The following is a 13739-nucleotide window of genomic DNA, read 5'->3' on the forward strand; positions in this document are numbered from 1 at the left end:
GCCTTGAAAAGTGTAAGGATGAAGTTCTGGTAAATGTTCACAGTTAAAGTGGTAACAAGAAAGTGGGTTGCTTGGGTGCCGTGGGGAAGACTCATGCCAATCCCTGTATTAACTTTCTAGAAGTGTAAAAAATACATAGGAGTCAGAAACATAGAAGAACTCTGGAAAGCACATAGAGATGGGTTTTGTTATAAGACAGTATGTAAGTGTGCATATATATGTGTAAATACTTATACATGTATTTATACCTGAAAAATCAAAGGGGAATGAGGACATTAGTATAACAACTGATAATCATGCCTACACTCCACTCTCTCCACCTGGCCAACTCAATTCACCTGTCTGTACACACTTCCTTGTTCATATACACTCATATCAGCCCTGCCTGCCCTTTTCTTATTCTTCTGGTAGCCAGTATTTTACAAGTGTTTAGTTGTAATTTCCCTCTTTGTAACTTTTTTTTTTTTTTTGGCTGCCACCGTGACATGCAGAAGTTCCCGGGCCAGAACTTGAACCTGTGTCACAGCAGTAACCCGAGCCACAACAGTGACGATACTGGGTCCTTTGTCAGCTAAGCCACCAGGAAACTCCTCTTTGTAACTATTTGAAAAGTAAAAAAAAAAAAAAAAAAATTCTCTCTCCTCTCCCTGACAGTCTCTTAGTAGCTCTACCTCTCAAATATTCTCTGTCTCCTAACCTAGTACCGAATTACATTAGTTCTGTTAATTTCATCTCAGTTTTCTGGCTCCTGAGAATCACTAATGTTCTCCATTTTCCCTGTGAAACATCCTGTGAGTGCCCATGACCTAAACACCACTTCAGTTAAATCTTCATCAGTAACCATTGGGCTTCTTCTCAAACCTGTTTGTCTCATTGTAATTATTAACTCATATAATTTAATTAAAATTTATGCAAACATGAAATATGAGTAGGAAAAGATGGTTGTTTCTGTGAAAGCTTTGAATAAAACTATAAAGGACTGATAGCTATTGGGTTAAATATGGGTAAGACTGGGGGAAAGCATAAACCCAAAAAGAGTCTGAATTCAGATTGCTTTAGGAGTACCTAAGTTCTTACTCTGTTTTAAAGTAGCTGAAACTGGAAATCCAGAGGCAAGGTATCATGGGTGTGATTTACACAGGAGACTAACTTGTGATTTAATTGGCAGAGGTGCTTAAAGAGAAATCCTTGGCCCTCTGACCAAAGATTGTAAATAAATATTTCATGTTTAAGTTGAACAATATATATTTTTTTGTCTTTTGTCCTTTTTAGGGCCACACCCCCGGCATATGGAGGTTCCCAGGCTAGGGGTCTAATTGGAGCTGTAGCCGCCGGCCTACGCCAGAGCCACAGCAACACCAGATCTGAGTCACATCTGCGACCTACATCACAGCTCACAGCAATGCCAGACCCCTAACCCACTGAACAAGGCCAGGAATTGAACCTGTAACCTTATGGTTCCTAGTCGGATTCATTTCCGCTGCACCAAGATGGGAATTCCAAGTTAAACAATATTTTAAGTTATGTTTTTTTTTAAATAACTTCCAACTTAGTCTTGGGATAGAACGTGTTGAATATACCAGGGTCTGTTGGTGGCTGTGGCCCTTGCAGGTTCAGGATCAGGAGCAGCAGATACACTCTGCCCGTAGGGGGCACTGTATGTCGTGAGAAGAACATCACTCTTGGACCCCTGTAGACTTGATCTCAGTTTCTGTCTCATCTCTTCTTGCTAATGTGACCGCCTAAACACCCTAAACTTTCTGATCCTCACTTTCCTTATCTTTGAAACAGAGATACTGCTTCACTGAGTTTTGTGAGGAATATGTATGAAAACATATATAAAGACCAAGCATAGGTCTGGCATTCAGTTTTAGTTTTTCTTCCTTTCTCCCTCATTGAAAAACTCTTATAAGTTAGGAGTTTTGATACAATACAGTTTGACAAAGCAGAGTTTAGAGATACAGATAAATTTTTCCTGGAAAAGGCCAATGAATTTGGCCGGAAAAGTTGCTAGGTAGAGTTAGCTAAGAAAAAGTATTATCTTTCAAGATTACGGGAGAAATGAAGTAGGTTGATTTGTAACCAGAAGGATATTATGGCCCTTTACTGACCATTGAAAAAGACCATATGGGTGAAATTTCTTTACTGTGCCTCCCTCCTTTTGCAGCACGAAATTCTTGTCCACCCTCCTGAAAAAACTTTCGATCAAGATTCTTTCCTCTGTCCAATCTTAGAAGATTAGGGATTCTCCCTGCATTCTGGATCCTCCTGGACAATTCCACTTCCCCCTTTTATTAAGAAATCCTCTCCCTTAGGTTATCACCTTTTTCTTCTCTATTTCCCATCTTGTCTCTTTAGCTGTTGTTTAAATGGTAAGAGGATACCCACCCAAACAGATTAACCTGAGGGATAAAGCTTTATTAAGGGTGCACTGAAATGTAAATAGCCAGCAAAACAACCTGAATAGCTATATATTTGATCTACATCCCTGTGTTGGGACAATAACTCAGCATCTTTCAGATGCCACCTTTTAATCCACCTGTTGTACATACACTTGAAAGTGATTTGATGGTGAGGTGGTGTAAAATAGCTGTTAAAGTCACCAGCTCCAGATTCAGACCACTGATTGGATTTCCACCTGCTTCTGCTATTTTCTAGCCTTTCTACCTTGGGTGAGTTATTTGGGCTCTAGTACCTGGACCCTCTGTGTATGTTGGAGGTGGGAATAGTGCCTGTCCTCTAGGGCATTTGTGAGAATGGGGTCATCTATGTATGATACACAATGTCTGCCATTAGAAGCTTCCTGTAGATGTTAGCTGTCATTATCATCATTTACCATTGTTGTTGTCATCTTTGTCTCACTGGGGAACTTTGTAACATGGATCACTCCGATTTGGTAATTTCTCATTCAGCCTCACTCAGAGGCACACTGAGTGACTCTGCCTAGATTACAGCGTCAAAGCCATAACACTAGGAATGTCCTTGGTAGAAAAATGCAAGTCCTTTGTCAAGAAATTTATTTTACTCTATTTTTTTTCTGACTTCTCAATTTCATTTTATTCTAGTATATAGACTACAACCTTATTTACCAGTTAAAAATAGCTCTACCAATAGATTCTAGGGGCTCTATTTTATTGATCCTAACTAAGAACAGGATCTGGTGCATAGAACATTGTTGGGGAAAGTTGGTCAAATAAATCTGAAGATAGGGCATCAAAACCTTTTGCTTTGTATGGAAACCTGTTTTGTAAACTCCTTACCCTCATGTACTCCACAAAAGAGAAATGTGTAATCAGAAAGATACTTTCATAAGCCACACAGTGTGTCCCAATTTACTCTGGAGTTCTAATTGTTCTTTAATAATAATGATATAATTATAGTATATAATGTAAATAATAATAGACTCTGATTATTGGTAAAATGCATTTTGTTTTAGGCTTTTAATTCTTTGAAAAATTTTTGATTCAGTTATCCCTAGATGAATAGAGCCCATCCTTCTACAGCAGTTAGCCAGGGATAAGGGAAATTCAGATAAATTTTCCTGGGAACAAATAAGTTTTCTCATGCCACCTAACTAATAATAACTAATAGGCATTCTGGTTTTAACACTTAGATTTATTTTAGGGACACTTCATGTAGAAGTTATGCCCATGTTAATGACATCCTGACTTATGTCTTTTTTTGATTTTTGCTTTTTAGGGCTGCACTCACAGGATATGGAAGTTCCAAGGCTAGGGGTTGAATCGGAGCGCCAGCTGCCAGCCTACACCACAGCCACAGTGATGTGGGACCTAGTCCATGTCTGTGACCTACACCACAGCTCATGGCAACGCCAGATCCTTAACCCACTGAGCAGGGCCAGGGATAGAACCTGAGTCCTTATGGATACTAGTCGGGTTCTTAACCTGCTGAGCAATAATAGGAACTCTGTGACTTACATCTTTTTAAATTCCTGTTTAAATTTTCTCTTTAACTAATGGACATTTAGAAACATTTTGTGCTCAAATTTAAAGGGGCTTAGAAATTATATTTTATTATTGATTTCTATTTTTAATTCTTATTGAAATAGAGTTGATTAAAAATGTTGCATTTGTTTCAGGTGTACAGTAAAGTGATTCAGTTATAAAAATGTAAATATAAATATCTATATATTTTTTTACATTATCTTCCACTATAGGTTATGACAAGATATTGAGTAATTTCCTGGGCTACACAGTAGATCCTTGTTGTGTATTTTGTATATGGTAATATATATGTATTAATCCCAAACTCCTAATTTATCCTTCCTACCCACTTTGCCTTTGATAACTGTAAATTTGTTTCTAGATCAGTGAGTCTATTTCTTTTTGTAAATAAGTTCATTTGTATCTTTTTTTTCAGATTACACATACAAGTGATATCATACAATATTTGTCTTTCTCTGACATTTAATTTAGTATGATAATCTCTAGGTTCATCTATCTTGCTGCAAATGGCATTATTTCATTCTTTTTATGGCTGAGTAACAGTTCCATTGTGTATATGTACCACATCTTCGTTATCCATTCATTCTGTTAATGGACATTCAGGTTGTCAACGTCCTGGCTATTGTTAGTAGTTCTGCAGTGAACATTGGGGTGCATGTATCTTTTTAAATCATGATTTTCTTCAGATACATGCCCATGAGTGAGATTGCAGGATCAAATGGTAGCTCTATTTTTAGTTTTTTGTGTTTTTTTTGTCTTTTGTCTTTTTGTTGTTGTTGTTGCTATTTCTTGGGCCGCTCCCGCGGCATGTGGAGGTTCCCAGGCTAGGGGTCTAATCGGGAGCTGTCGCCGCCGGCCTACTCCAGAGCCACAGCAACGCGGGATCCGAGCCGCGTCTGCAACCTACACCACAGCTCACGGTAACGCCGGATTGTTAACCCACTGAGCAAGGGCAGGGACCGAACCCGCAACCTCGTGGTTCCTAGTCGGATTCGTTAACCACTGTGCCACGACGGGAACTCCTATTTTTAGTTTTTAAAGGAGACTCCACATTGTTCTCCATAATGGCTGTACCAATTTACATTCATACCAACAATGTAGGAAGGTTCCTTTTTCTCCACACCTTCTCCAGCATTTATTGTTGGTAGATTTTTTGATGATAGCCATTCTAACTGGAGTGTGGGGATACCTCGTTTTAGTTTTGATTTGAATTTCTCTAATATTAATGATATTGATCAACTTTTCATATGCCTGTTTACCACATGTATGTTCTGTTTGGAGAAATGTCTTTTTAAATCTCTCCATTTTTTTATTGGATGTTTGGTTTTTTGATACTGAGCTGTATGAGCTGTTGGTATATTTTGGAAATTAATCCCTTATCTTTCACATCGTTGGCAATTATTTCTCCCATTCTATAGATATTATTTTTTTTCAGAGAACAAGTCTTTGCCTTCTTAGTATTTTACTCTTTTTGATGCAGTGATAAATGCAATTGTTTCCTTAATTTCTCTTTCTAATATTTTGTTGTTAGCATATAGAAATGTAGGAGATTTCTGTTTGTTAATTTTGCATCCTCCAACTTTCCCAAATTCATTGATGAGCTCTAGTAGTTTGTTGATGGTGTTAGGATTCTCTAGGTATATTATCATGTCATCTGCAAAAAGTGATAGTTTTACTTCTTCCTTTCCAATTTGAGTTCCTTTTTTTTTCTTTTTCTTCTCTGATTTTTGTGGCTAGGACTTCCAAAAGTATGTTAAATAAAAGTGACAAGAGTGGGTATCTTTGTCTGGTTTTCTAATCTGAATGCTTTTAAGTTATTTTTCTTGCCTGTTGCATTGCCTTAACTCAAACCACTAGTTCACTGTTGAATGGAAATGGTGAAAAACTGACATTCCTCTCTTGTTATTGATCTTAGCAGAAATTTTTTCAGTCTTTCACGATTGAATATGATGTTAGCTGTGGATTTGTCATCTATGGCCTTTATTATGTTGAGGTAGGTTCCCTGTATTCACACTTTCTGGAGAGTTTTTATCATTAAAGGCTGTGGAATTTTATCAATAGCTTTCTCTGTATCTATTAAAATGATAATATGGTTTTTATTCTTGAATTTGTTAATGTAGTGTATCACACTGATTGATTTGCATATATCGAAGAATCCTTGCATCCCTAGGATAAATCCCACTTGATCATGGTGTATGATCCTTTTGATGTATTGTTGGATTCAATTTTATAGTATCTTATTGATGTTGCTTACAACTGTGTTCATCAGTGATATTGGCGTGTACTTTTCTTTTTTGGTGGTATCTGTCTGGTTATGGTGGCCTCATAGAATGAATTTGGAAATACTCCTTCATCTGCAATTGTTTTTTTTTTTTCTTTTCTTTTTAGGGCCACACCTGTGGCATATGGAGTTTCCAGGGCTAGGGGTCAAATTGGAGCTGCACCTGCTGGCCTATGCCACAGCAGTGCTGGATCCAAGCTGCATCTGTGACCTGTGCTACAGCTTGCAGCAATGCTGGATCCTTAGTCCACTGAGTGAAGCCAGGGATCAAATCTGCATCCTTGTGGACACTCTGTCAGGTTCTTAACCTGCTGAGCCGCAACAGGAGCTGCTGCATTGTTCACTCTTCTCTAAATGTAAGATAGAATTCACCTGTGAAGGCATCTGGTCCTGGACTTTTGTTTGTTGGAAGTTTTAAAAGAACAGGCTCAATTTCATTACTTGTAAAGGTCTGTTCATATTTTCTATTTCTTGTTGGTTCAGTCTTTAAGGTTGTAACTTTGGAGGTTGTTCCTTTCTAAGAATTTGTCTATTTCTTCTGGGTTGTCCATTTTAATGGTGTATAGTTGCTTATAATAGTTTCATGATTCTCTGTATGTCTGTGGCGTTTGTTGTCATTTCTCCTTTTTTCTTTCTAGTTTTATTGATTTTTTCCTTAATAAGTCTTGCCAAAGGTTTATCAGTTTTCTTATCTCTCCCTTTTTGTCTTGATAAGTCTTTCTAAAGGATTATCAGTTTTCTTTATCTTTTCAAAGAATCAGCCAATATCATTAATATTTTCTATTGTTTTTTAGTCTCTAATTCATGTATTTCCGCTTTGATTTTTATGATCGCTTACCTTCTGCTAATTTGGGGTTGTGTTTCTTCTACTTTTCTCTCCTGCTTTAAGTATAAGTTTAGGTTGTTTATTTGAGAATTTTTTTTATTTCCTCACATAAGCTTGTATCACTATTATCTTCACTTTTGCCATGGATGGGTTTAAGATGGCAGAATAAAAGAACTGGAGCTCAACTTTTCTCCTAAAAACAACAAAATTTACAACTAAATGCTGAGCAATCTTCAAATGGACCAGAAACTTTCAAAAAGATATCCTACTCCAGAAGACAAAGAGGAGGCCACATCAAGAGGTAGGAGGGGCAATTACATGATGTAGCAACCCCATACCTCCCGGGTGGAAAGCCCCACAGACTGGAAAGTAACTATCACAGAGACTCACCTACAGGAGTGAGAGTTCTGAGCCCCACATCAAACTCCCACTTGTGGGGATCTGGCACTGGGAGAAAGAGCCCCTGGAGCACCTGGCATTGAAGGCCAGTGGCTTGTGCACAGGAGCTCCACAGGACTGGGGGAAACGGGACCCCATTCTTAAAAGGCGCACACAGACTTTCACATGCACTAGGTCCCAGGGCAAAGCAAAGGCTCCATAGGAAGCTGTGTCAAACTTGACTGCAGTTCTAGGAGGACACCCTGGGAGAACAGGGGTGAATGTGGTTTGTCGTGGGGAAAAGATATTGGAAGCAAAACTCTGGGGAATATTCAGCAGCAGTGCCTTTCTCTGGAGGTGGCCATTTTTGGAAAATCTGGCCCCATCCATGAGTGCTGAGAAGCTCCAGGGCAAACAATCCAGGTGGAATCACAGCCCCAACCTGCAGTAAACAAGCTGCCTAAAGACACCCCAGGCACAGAGCCACCTCTAATCTCATCCAGACACAAAACCCCACCCACCAAAGGGATAGGAATCAGCTCCACCTACCAGTGGGCAGGTATCAGTTACTCTCATCAGGAAGCCTACAGCAAGTCCCCATACCAACTTCAGCCACAAGCGGGAAAACACCAGAAGTAAGAGAGGCTACAACTCTATTATATGTAAAAAAGGTCACCACACCAAAAGCCTATAAAGATGAAAAGACAGAGACTATAACTCCGATGAGGCAGAAAGAAAAAAACCCCAGAAAATCAGCTAAGCTATGAGGAGATTCTCAGCCTCCAGGAAAAAGACTTTAGACTGTTGATGCTGAAGATGATGCAAGACATTAGAAATACCTGGAGGCAAAGATGGATAATTTACAGGAAACACTGAGCAAAGAGAAACAAGATATAAACCTTAAAAAAGTAGAAATGCAAAAACAATAACTGAAATAAAAAATTCACTAGAAGCAGCCAACAGCAGAATACAGGAGGCAGAAGAATGAATAAACGTGGTGGAAGACAGACCAGTGGAAATTACGGATGTGGAACATAAAAGAGAGAAAAGATTGAAAACAAATGAAGAGAGTCTCAGAGAACTGTGGGACAACGTTACACTTCCCAACATCCGTATTATAGGGGTGCCAGAAGGAGGTGAGAGAAAAGGGGACAAAAAATATTCAGAGTTAATAGCCGAAAACTTCCTTAACATGGGAAAGGAACCACTCACTCAAATCCAGGAAGCACAACGAGTACCATATAAAATAAACCCAAGGAGGAACACCGCGGGACACATATTAATCAAACTGACCAAAATTAAAGACAAAGAGAAAATATTGAAAGCAGATAGGGGAAAGAAACAAATAACATACAAGGGAACCCCAAAAAGGTTACTGGCAGATTTTTCATCAGAAACTCTGCAGGCCAGAAGGGAGTGGCATGATATACTTAACATGATGAAAGGAAAAAACCTCCGGCCAGGATTACTTTACCCAGCAAGGCTCTCATTCAGATTTGAAGGAGAAATCAAAAGGTATACAGATAAGCAAAAGCTAAGAGAATTCAGCAAGACTAAACAAGCTTTACTAAAGGAATTTCTCTAGGCAGAAAAGAAAAGGCCACAACCAGAAACAAAAATATCACAAATGACAAGGCTCACCAGTAAAGGTATATATGCAGTAAAGATACGAAATCATCCATGCACAATTATGCCACCAAAATCAGAAATCATGAGAAGAGGTGGGTACAAATGCAGGACACTGGAGATGCACTAGTAATTAAGAGAACAACAACTTAAAATAATCTCATATATATATATAGACTCTTATATCAAAACTTCAGAATAACTGCAAACCAAAAATCTACAATTGATACACAAACAAATAAAAATCAACTCAAATACAACACTAAAGATAGTCATCAAATAACAACAGGAGAGAACAAGAGAAGAAGGGACGAATAAAGAGCAACAAAAATCAAAGCAATTGATAAAATGGCAATAAAACATACATATCGATTACCTTAAATATGAATGGACTAAATGCCCCAACCAAAAGACATAGACTGGCTGAATGGATACAAAAACAAGATCCATATATATGCTGTCTTCAAGAGACCCACTTCACTTCTAGGGACACATAGAAATTGGAAGTGAGAGGATGGAAGAAAACATTCCATGCAAACATGAATCAAAGCTGGAGTAGCAATACTCATGTCAGATAAAATAGACTTTAAAATGAAGAATATTTTAAGGAACAAGGAAGGTCACTACATAATGATCAAAGGATCAATCCAAGAAGAAGATATAACAATTTTAAATATCTACGCACCCAACATAGGTTCACCACAATATATAAGACAACTGCTAACAACCTTAAAAACACAAATCAACAATAACACAATCATAGTGGGGGGACTTTAACATCCCACTTATAGCAATGGACAGATCATCCAGACAGAAAATCATTAAGGAAACACAGGACCTAAATAAAGCATTACCAGATGGACTTAGTAGATATTTGTAGGACCTTTCATCCAAAAACAACAGAATACACATTATTCTCAAGTGCACATGGCACATTCTCTAATATCACATCCTTGGCTACAAATCAAGCCTCAGGAACTTTAAGAAAATTGAAATCATATCGAGCATCTTTTCTGACCTCAAGGCTATGTGACTGGAAATCAACAACAAGAAAAAACTGAAAAAAACACAAACACGTGGAGACTAAACAACATGCTATTAAACAACCATTGGATCACGGAAGAAAACAAAGAGGAAATTATAAAATACCTAGAAGAAAATGACAACAAGGACACAATACTCAAAAATCTATGGGATGCAACAACCATTCTAAGAGGAAAGTTTATAGCAATTCAAGCCTACCTCAGGAAACAAGAAAAAGCTCAAATAACCTAAATTTACATCTAAAGTAGCTAGAGAAGAACAGACAAGACATAAAGTTAGTAGAAGGAAAGAAATCATAAAGATCAGAGCAAAAATCAATGAAATAGAAACAAAGAAAACCACAGCAAAGATCAAGGAAACGAAAAGCTGGTTCTTTGAAAAGATCAACAAAATTGATAAACCCTTAGCCAGACTTATCAAGAAAAAGAGAGGACTCAAATCAATAAAATTAGAAATGAAAAAGGAAAAGTAACAATGGACATCACAGAAATACAAAGGATCAAAAGAGACTACTATATGCAACTCTATGCCAATACAATGGAAAACCCAGAAGAAATGGACAAATTCTTAGAAAAGTACCATCTTCCAAGACTAAACCAAGATGAAATAGAAAAGATGAATAGACCAATCACAAGAACTGAAATTGAAACTGTGATTTAAAAACTTCCAAAAAACAAAAGTCCAGGACCAGATGGCTTCACAGGCGAATTTTAGCAAACACTTAGAGAAGAGCTAACACCTATCCTTCTGGAACTATTCCAAAAAAATTGCAGAGGAAGGGACACTCCCAAACTCATTCTATGAGGCCACCATCACCCTGATACCAAAACCAGACAGAGATACCACAAAAAAAGAAAACTACAAGCCAATTTCACTGATGAACATCAATGTAAAAATCCTCAACAAAATACTAGCAAACCGCATCCAAGAATACATTAAAAGGATTGTACATCATGATCAAGTGGGATTTATCCCAGGGATGCAAGGAATCTTCAATATCCTCAAATCCATCAGTGTGATACCCCACATTAACAAACTGAAGAATAAAAACCATATGATCCTCTCAATAGACATGGAAAAAGCCTTTGACAAAATCCAATACCCATTTCTGATTAAAAAACCCATCAGAAAGTGGGCATAGAGGAACCTACCTCAACATAATAAAGGCCGTATATGACAAACCCATCATTCTCAATGGAGAAAAGCTGAAAGAATCCCTGCTGAGATCAGGAACAAGACAAGGATGTCTATTCTTACTACTACTATTCAACATAATTTTGGAAGTCCTAGCCACAGCAAAAAGAGAAGTAAAAGAGATAAAAGGAATCCGTCCATATTGGAAGGGAAGAAGTAAAACTATCAATATTTGCAGATGACATGATACTATACCTAGAGAATCCTAAAGACACTACCAGAAACTGTTACAGCTTGTCAATGAATTTGGCAAAGTCACAGGATACAAAATTAATATGCAGAAATTGACTGCATTTCTACATACTATCAATGAAAGATCAGAAAAAGAAATTAGGGAACAATCCCGTTTACCATCTCATCAAAAAGAATAAAATACCTAGGAGTAAACCTACCCAAAGAGACAAAAGACCTTTACTCTGAAAACTATAAGACTGATGAAAGAAATCAAAGATGACACAAATAGATGGAAAGACATACCATGCTCTTGGATTGGAAGTGTCAGTATTATCAAAATGACTATACTACCCAAGGCAATCTACAGATTCAGTGCAATCCACTCAAATTACCAAGGACATTTTTCACAGAACTCAAACAAAATATTTTAAAGTTTGTTTGGAAGCTCAAAAGACCCATAATAGCCAAAGAGATCCTAAGAAAAATAGCCTGGAGGAATCAGGCTCCTGGCCTTCAGACTATACTACAAAGCAACAGCCATCAAAACCATATGGCATTGGCACAAAGAAGAACTATAGATCAGTGGAACAGGATAGAAAGCCCAAAATTAAACCCATGCACCTACAGTCAACTAATCTATGACAAAGTAGGCAAGAATATACATGGAGACAAGACAGCCTGTTCAATAATGGTGCTGGGAAAACTGGACAGCCACATGGAAAAGAATGAAATTAGAACACTTCCTAACACCATACACAAAAATAAACTCCAAATGGATTAAAGACCTAGATATAAGACCAGACGCTATTAAACTCTTAGAGGAAAAACGTAGGTCAAACACTCACCGACATAAACAACAGCAACATCTTCTCAGATCCACCTCCTAGAGTAATGACAGTATAAACGGAAATAAACAAATGGGACCTGATTAAATTAAAAGTTTCTGCGTAGCAAAGGAAACCCTAAACAAAACAAAGAGACAACTCACAGAATGTGAGAAAATCTTTGCAAATGAAGCGACTGACAAGGGTTTCATCTCCAAAATTTATAAACACCTTCTGCAGCTCAATACCAAAAAAACAACCCCATCAAAAAATGGGCAGAAGATCTAAACAGACAATTCTCCAAAGAAGCCCTGTAGATGGCCAAAAAACACATGAAAAGATGTTCAACATCACTCATTATTAGAGAAATGCAAATCAAAACCACTATGAGGTACCATTTTACACCAGCCAGAATGGCCATCATCAAAAAGTCTACAAACAATAAGTGCTGGAGAGGGTGTGGAGAAAAAGGAACCCTGTTACAATGTTGGTGGGATTGTAATTTGGTGCAACCACTGTGGAAAGCAGTATGGAGATTCCTCAGAAAAGTAAAAATAGAACTACCATTTGATCCAGCAATCCAACTCGTGGGCATCTATCCAGAGAAAACTATGACTTGAAAAGACACATGTAATCCTGTGTTCATTGCAGTGCCATTTTTCAACAGCCAAGACATGAAAACAACCTAAATGTCCTTCAACAGAGGAGTGGATCAAGAAGAGGTGGTACATATACACAATGGAATATTACTCAGCCATTAAAAGGAGTGAAATACGGGCATTTTTAGCAATATGGATGGACCTAGAAATTATCATGCTAAGTGAAGTCTGTCAGACACTGAGACACCATCATCAAATGCTTTCACTGACATGTGGAATCTGAAAAAAAGGACATGATGAACTTCTTTGCAGAACAGATACTGAGTCACAGACTTTGAAAAACTTATGATTTCCAAAGGAGACAGTTTGGGGGGTGTGGGGATGCACTGGGGATGTGGGATGGAAATCCTATATAACTGGATTGTGATGATCATTGTACAACTATAAATGCAATAAATTCATTGAGTAATAAATAAACTTCACTCTTCAAACAGCTTTTGCTGTATCCCATAGGTTTTGGATCATCATGTTTTCATTTTCGTTTGTATTTAGGTATTTTTAAATTTCTTCTTTCATTTCTTTGTTAATCCATTTGTTTAGTAGAACATTGTTTATCATATACATGTTTTTGCTTTTTGGAGTCTTTCCCTTGTCGTTAATTTATAATTTCATGCATAGTGTTGTGGTTGGAAAAGACGCTTAATGAAATTTCAGTCTTCTTAAATTTACTGAGAATTGCTGCATGGAACCAGCATGTGATCTATCCTGGAGAATGTTCCATGTGCATTTGAAAAGCAAGTGTGTCCTACTGCTTTCAGATGAAATGCT

At 37.7% G+C, this 13739-nt stretch overlaps 1 protein-coding gene across 1 annotated transcript in view; it reads left to right on the plus strand.

The window, feature by feature from the left end:
* The window catches only part of ESR2 (estrogen receptor 2), a 62345-nt gene that overhangs the window by 12534 nt on the left and 36072 nt on the right, over positions 1–13739 (plus strand). The gene's annotated exons all lie outside the window — the stretch shown is intronic.

This window comes from Phacochoerus africanus, chromosome 2 (assembly GCF_016906955.1).
Source record: "Phacochoerus africanus isolate WHEZ1 chromosome 2, ROS_Pafr_v1, whole genome shotgun sequence".
In the NCBI taxonomy this organism is placed as follows: domain Eukaryota; kingdom Metazoa; phylum Chordata; class Mammalia; order Artiodactyla; family Suidae; genus Phacochoerus; species Phacochoerus africanus.